The following is a 7061-nucleotide window of genomic DNA, read 5'->3' as shown; positions in this document are numbered from 1 at the left end:
GGGGGGGACAGCAGAAGAAAGTAGTGGCTACACAGAAAAAAAGATAGCATATTGCTCTCTAAACTCAGAATAACAAATGTAATTTTGTGCAGCTTACCAGTTCTTAGGGGGCTTTATTAGCCTTGTGATCCTCAGCAAGAACTGGTGCTGATTAAGTTAGTCAATCATGCAGTCATTCATGTGTACGAGAGAAATCAACTAGAATGAGCAAAATCACATCAAACAGCATGGACCGAGGAATCTCCCCTCTTGTTCAGCCAACAATATCCCACCTTTTGTGGAGCCCGATTGTGCCATCAGATTGAATTTTGGCCAGTTCTGCAGGAATTCAGCTTTAGATGGTAACATTTTAATTAAGCTTTAATGATCTTTAAAGCATAGGAGCAATCATTTGCATCCTCCTAACCAACTATCCAGTGACAGAGGTGCAATTCTGAAAAAAAGTGCCATGGCTTTACAGTTGGTGCCTGTGTTGTAATGAGGGGGGGGGGGGTTCTTTTCTTTTCCTGAAGATACAACAGGAAGTTAGTGGAAAGGGAAATCCCCTCAGTAGTCATCGGAACAACCCCCCCCTCCCCTTGAAAATATACCCTCGCTATGCTTTCGTGACAACTGAAAATAATTTGACTTCCCATAACTTTCAATCTCGGTGACAATGGCAACCAGGACAAAGAGAGGCAAAAAAACCTTTCCTGGTCCATCCAAAACTTGGCAAAAAGTTTTGACTACCCATACACTTCAACACACCCATTACATAAGACAGAGACTGCTGCCATGTTCCAAGAGACACAAAATAAGACCTGTTACAAAATACAGAGACTGAAGACAAGTTACAAGCAACTGTAAGGGGCTTTTACAGACTGTCCAAATACGACTAGAGACATCTGGAATGTTGCTAATAGAGAATGCTGACATAGTTATCCTTTAGGCCTCATTCACACTGACGCGCATGTACGTGCGTATACGCGCGTACATGCGTGTTGTACCGTATGCAACATATGTAAATAAATGGCTCTATACACATAGCCGCGTATGGAGCAGTATATTTGAGTAGCGTATGTATATGCACAAAAACAGAATAGAACAGAGATGCGTCCGGACAGTGTATTTCTGCGTATTTACGTGCACATGCGCGTGTTTACGCGCATATACACGTGTATACGCGAGTATACGCACGTACATTCAAAATTCTATTACGAGTGATGCATTCTGGTATTGCATATAGTGCACGCATATATGTGCATATACGCTCGTATATACTCGCATAGACGCTCGTATAGAAGCGCATATACACAATATACAATTTTGCATGCGTTGTGTGTGAATGAGGCCATAAAGAAGAACTCAGGCCAAATCAATTCTTAACCCTTGCAGCGGGGCTACCCCCGCACTGCAAGGGTTAAGTGCTCATTTTGCTTAGGAAACAAACAAAAAAGTTATACTCACCCGAACTGCAATCCTAGCTGGCTCCTACACTGCTCCCTCCAGCCTGCCTCCTCCTCTGCTCCAGCGATGGTATGTGGATTGGCTTCCTTACATTCTATACACTGTATAGAACGTGATGACTCACAGGACCTTGGACCACTGGAATGGAGGGGAACGAGGCTGAAGGGACTGGTCTAAGAGCAAACCGGGATCATGGTTCAAGTGAGTATACCTTTGGTTTTTTTGCTCCCTAGGCAAAACAAGCACTTAACCCTTGCAGTGCGGGGTTAACCCCTCTGCAAGGGGTTAAGAACTGATGTGCCCAGAGTTCTGCTTTAATTAAATCCGATTTGAAAAATCCTCACTGAAATAACTGTATTACTAGGAGATTAATGTCCAAGCTTTAATCTATGAGGAAGTGTTTAAAAAAGCCAATCCTAAGTACTAATATACTGTATAGAGTGAGGAACAGCTCTTCATTCAAGGGGAATATCCATACAAGAGACTTCAGATAGTAAAACAAGCTCTCTGAGCTACTTTAGCCATTAACAACATCAAAGATTGTTCCAGCATAGAAAGAACCATGGCCCCGAACGGCCCACCTGGTGGTAAAATAGACTTTGAAGATTTAATGGGTGGAGAGAGCCAATTTTACTCTTTTAGACTCTCCTGTATGGATATTCCCTTGTAATGGAGAGGTGTTCTTCTCTGTAAAAGGCTCTTAAAACACACACCAATGAGGGCCAGGCTTACCTGTGTTGGTGTCATGAATGCAACACATAGACTGCTGCTGCTGCTTAATTACTTCTAATAATGTTAGTTTTCTGGCCCTATCTGACTATAATACTTTATACTGATGTGTAAATGTTCCCTCCAGCATATAGCCGGGGCGAATGTCATTCATATGCCATTCCTGCCACTAGATGGAGCTGAGGAGCATAGGTATGATCTATGCTATTCAGCTCCATCTAGTGGTGGGAATGCCGTGCGAATGGCATTCACTCTGTGTTTTCCTGGGTGGAACATAGAGCCTGTGGTTTTTTTGATTGCCATCTGTGTCTCTATTAGGGCATTTCCCTTTATTTCCTATCAGGGAAGGAAGTCATAGAAATACTCTCTAACAGGGACACAGACAAAAACACAATTTTTGTAAAGTAAGGAACTTCTGACAACGCTTTTCATGCCATTGGTGCCTTCTAATGCCTGTGACAGCCACACTACTCAATTCTTGCATGACTGTTAGGACAAGGAGTGAGTAGAAATCTGCCCCTAATTTGCTAACCAAAATTTCAACTGTTCTCCACTCTACTCTTTTCAAAGCAAAAAAAATGATTTATGGCTGGAGTTAGGCTTTATCGTTCTGCGGAGCAATCACTACACATATACGGCCAGTCCACAGCCCCACTGTTTCGGGAGGATGTACCTATACATCCAATGTCTGTCTGTGTACACGTACCCTGCCCAATAAATAGCGGACTCCTGCTCTGAGCCTTGTGATCGTTGTGATTGGTTATCACAGTGATCACATGGCAATATTTACATTGCCCAGCCCTCCCCTTCCTCTTACAACAGGGGCAGGGGAGAGTAAAGGAAGTAAAGAATGGATGACTTATCCATGCATTACTTCCTAGTGCAAACAAGCTGCAGCAGCAACAAAAAAAGAATAAAGTATAATAATATTTTACCCCTTTCACCCCAGCTCCTCTCCTGTCTAAGTCAGCTCCATTCTATATCTGCTCTGACCTGTATATGACCTTGACCTCCCTTATCCTGCACATCTGTACATTACCCTTTCATCTCCATCCTCCCTCTGTGTTTGAATTGTAAGGTAACCCCTCCATCTCCATCATCCCACTGTCTATGAACTGTACATTTATTGTATCTAGTGTACCATTACCACACTCTATGTTTTAACTCCCTCAATACCAGCATGTTGCTTCATTTCCAAAAAATCAGATCACCTTGGAGTGTCTGCTTTCCAAAAAGCAGTCATTTAGGGGGTTTTGTCCAGACATTTTTATTTTATATGTTTTATAACAGAAATAAAGAGAAACATTTTTTACATTTTTTGGGGGTATTTTTTTCCCCTTTAAATAGCAAAAATAAAAAAAAGGTTATTAAATACCACCAAAAGAAACCATCGCGAGGCCCCATAATACTGTTATGGAATCAAGTAAAATGACCATTTGTCTTACTATTTATTCCCTGCTCAAAATGGCCGTTAGCTGCAACCCCTCCCATCGTGTGAATAACAAGAAACTAAGATGGCGCCTCCTTTCGGGAATACACCCAAGATGACCATGTTTAGCTCCTGGAGGAAGCTTACCTCATATGGACATAACCAATCAGAAGCTTATAACGCTACGCTCACATGACCTTGGCACAGAGCACTAGCTGCTTGTCTATATAAACCTTCGTGCCTTAGCTTAATAAACAGAAGCATTATAGACCTCCTTGTGTCTGTGTGATTCTTACGGTGTACCGTATACAACAAATTAGGATGGGAGCAGATACTCATCAGACGGTTGATCTGAATCCATTTCAATACCACGGGGCATTATGTCATGGAAATTACATGACATAGGTAAACCGCATGACTGAGGTAAACCTAGACTCCCAACATTTTTGTAATCACTGTAATGTCTTGTTGCATTATAATTGTGGAAAAATAGAACATTGCTATGCTGTCCTGGTATTCCTAAATTCCCTCCAAACAGGTAGAAATTGAATTCTTAGGGGCCGATTTATGAATCTTCTGCCAAGCCATATGCTTTTCATGTAGTATTACTACCACTCGATGGAGCTGAGGAGAATAGCAAATTAATATGCTCCTCAGCTCCATCCAGTGGTGGGAATGTTGTGCAAATGGAATTCACCCAGCGTGCGGCAGGACAGAACATTTAGCCACGTTCACACTTGCCTGATCCATGACTGCATCACAGAGTTGCACACAACCGCTGACCGCGCTGGCTGTGCTATTCTTTCCTAATGGCAGCCCAGTTGCGCCAGGCGGTTCCGCCTCTTGCAATCGAACATGATCACGACTAAAAAAGCTGCACGTTGCACAAAAAAGGTACATGTATCTTTTTTCCGCAATTGCCATGTGGCAACAGCTGTGTGCAAGTGCACACGAATGCGCGGTCCCGGGATGCGCATACCAGGATCACCCAGACCTGCACCAGTCCTTATAAATCGGCCCCTAAAGGTGTGTCCATATCTGAACCAGCAAACAAAGCTAAGTACCTGCAAGGTAGTATTTATCTAAATAGGCCCCTGGTGCTCAACCTGCTGCCCGAGGGCCACATACAGCATGGGCACCAACAGCCAATAATGTGAACATTGATTTATACCGGCGCTGTAATGGCAATGAGCTTTAACAGCCTTATGTGACATTTTTGCAGTCTCTAATGGACTCCTTCAGCATATCTCCAGCCTTCAACCACATCTGTCACATGCCCTTAGCCTCTAACCATCTCCAGTGGTATGTTAGCAGTCTCTAACAATCTTCTGTAGCACTACATACATTGAATATTAAGTGCAGCCACCGGAGGATGTCAAGGGCAGCAGTTGAGCTCCCCGTATTTAGTAAGTTAACCACCAATGGTATAGACTGTAGGTTTATAGGTACATGGGGACAGCTATACTTGCTCCTTACATATCGAGGCTCTGCTTCCTGACAGGCTACACAGTGATTGTGCTTTAGTGCTCCTACTTACCAAGCAAAGCTATAGGTTTGTTTAATTAATCAATGCACCTTTTGTGTGGCTGATTTCTTTTCTGAACAGCTGCGGAAGAGAAGCAAAGACCGCTGTCAAATACGGATTATCCACTATTTCTAATCTACAAATCTCTATATTTTATATAACTATAAACATATAAAAGGACTAGGGTGCAGAAATGTGAAAGTCATACCCAAAATGACTTTAATGCAAACTCTTCAATAATAACTAAAATCAGGTACTTTGTGAAAAAAAATATACACTATACTTGCCCTTTAAAAGCAAGTGAATGTAATTCCACAAATGACTCACTGGAGGGCAGTAGCAGACTTAGGAAAAAAAATTATTCAGTCATTGAAACCTCCTTTTAGGAGTTTAGGATCCTACACAATTATGGCAGGTAAAAGAGGAAGATATGTAAACAAAATGGAAAATAAATATTTGCACTAAGGACATGCTTAAGAAGTTTTTTTTTTTTAAAAGCAGAGCTCGAGTCGAGGTTAGATATTCTAAAGAAAAAAAAAACCAGGATTATATTTTGGAAAGTTTGCTTCATGCAATAGTAGAAAAAGTACCTGTCACATAGAAAGAGCACTTCCGCAGGGCTCAGGGTCATGTGACCTGCAGAAGCTGTCCCTTGCACAAGCGCTGATCATCAACCACCCATCAGTACCAAATGGTACCCAAATTCCGGCCATACATGTAACAAAAAGGATCTTGTTGATGATGGAATTTTGGCTTTCATGAATCGATTGCACTAAAAATTGTTTTGAATTGCCAGTGTTCGATTGTGTTGGGAAATCCAATAAAAATTAGATAATCACCAGCACACATGAGGTAGAATCATAAATCCATGTTCAACTTATTCTATCATCATCCCAATTTGTCATGAAATGCTAATGTTTCAGGGCCAGGCAGAATCCCTTCTTAAGGGCGACATAGGGACCCTGCGCGGCCATGAAACGTTGGCATTTAATAACAAAGTGTGACGATGATACAATTAATTGAACACAAATTTATGATTCTACCGCGTGTGTGCTGGTGATTATCTGATTCTTACTTCGGAGTTCCATGTGGCGCCATCCGCATCATCACGCTGCATGCACGGCTGTACCGAGCAGCTCCCGAGAAGGACAGGTGCTGCGTGTGATTAGTACGCAGCCCCCGTCCTTCTCTATGGGACTACACGGCCGTACACGGCAGCCCCCCTACGCTCACCCGCTCTGCATGTAAGCGCGGGTGCGGTTGAGCGTACAAGTACGCTGACAGGATGGATCCTGTCTGCATCCGAGCCAGGAAACACGCACCCCTATGGACCTGCACTTTAGGTGAGCGTAGAGGGGCGTACAGCCGCGTAGTCCCATAGAGAAGGACGGGAGCTGCGTACTAATCACACGCAGCTCCTGTCCTTCCCGGGAGCTGCTCAGTACAGCCCTGCACGCAACGCGGAGCTGTACGTGTGGGCCGATTCCTGTGTGAATGAGGGCTTAGAAAATCTAATAACATCCAACAAAATCCAATAAAACTTGATCAAATAGATTTTTTTTGGGGGGGGGGGCAGTCATTGAAGCAAAAGCTTGCTCTATGACCGATCATTCGCTTATTGTCACGTGATTGGACAGCATGCAATGCCTTCTTCTGCAGGCTGGCTGCCCCAAATCCCAGGCAACACATAGTGCTGTCAGGTGTCCCGGCCCTCATTTCCCTGTCACAAGTTCCTATTGGCCAGTAAAGATACCCATCATAGTGATAGCCCAGGAGGAGCCTGCGGGTCACATGCAAGCAGCCACGACAGAACTCAGGTAACCAGTCTGCACCAGAATGCACCTAAAAGGTGTGTACTTTGAATATACATTTTATGTTTTCATGTAAAGCATAAGAGTCTATTCACTAAGCTGCCTTGGGCAGCCGAGTGAA

This window comes from Nanorana parkeri, unplaced genomic scaffold (assembly GCF_000935625.1).
Source record: "Nanorana parkeri isolate BGI_ZX_2015 unplaced genomic scaffold, ASM93562v1 scaffold1363, whole genome shotgun sequence".
Classification (NCBI taxonomy): Eukaryota; Metazoa; Chordata; class Amphibia; order Anura; family Dicroglossidae; genus Nanorana; species Nanorana parkeri.
Note: the sequence above shows the minus strand (reverse complement) of the source record.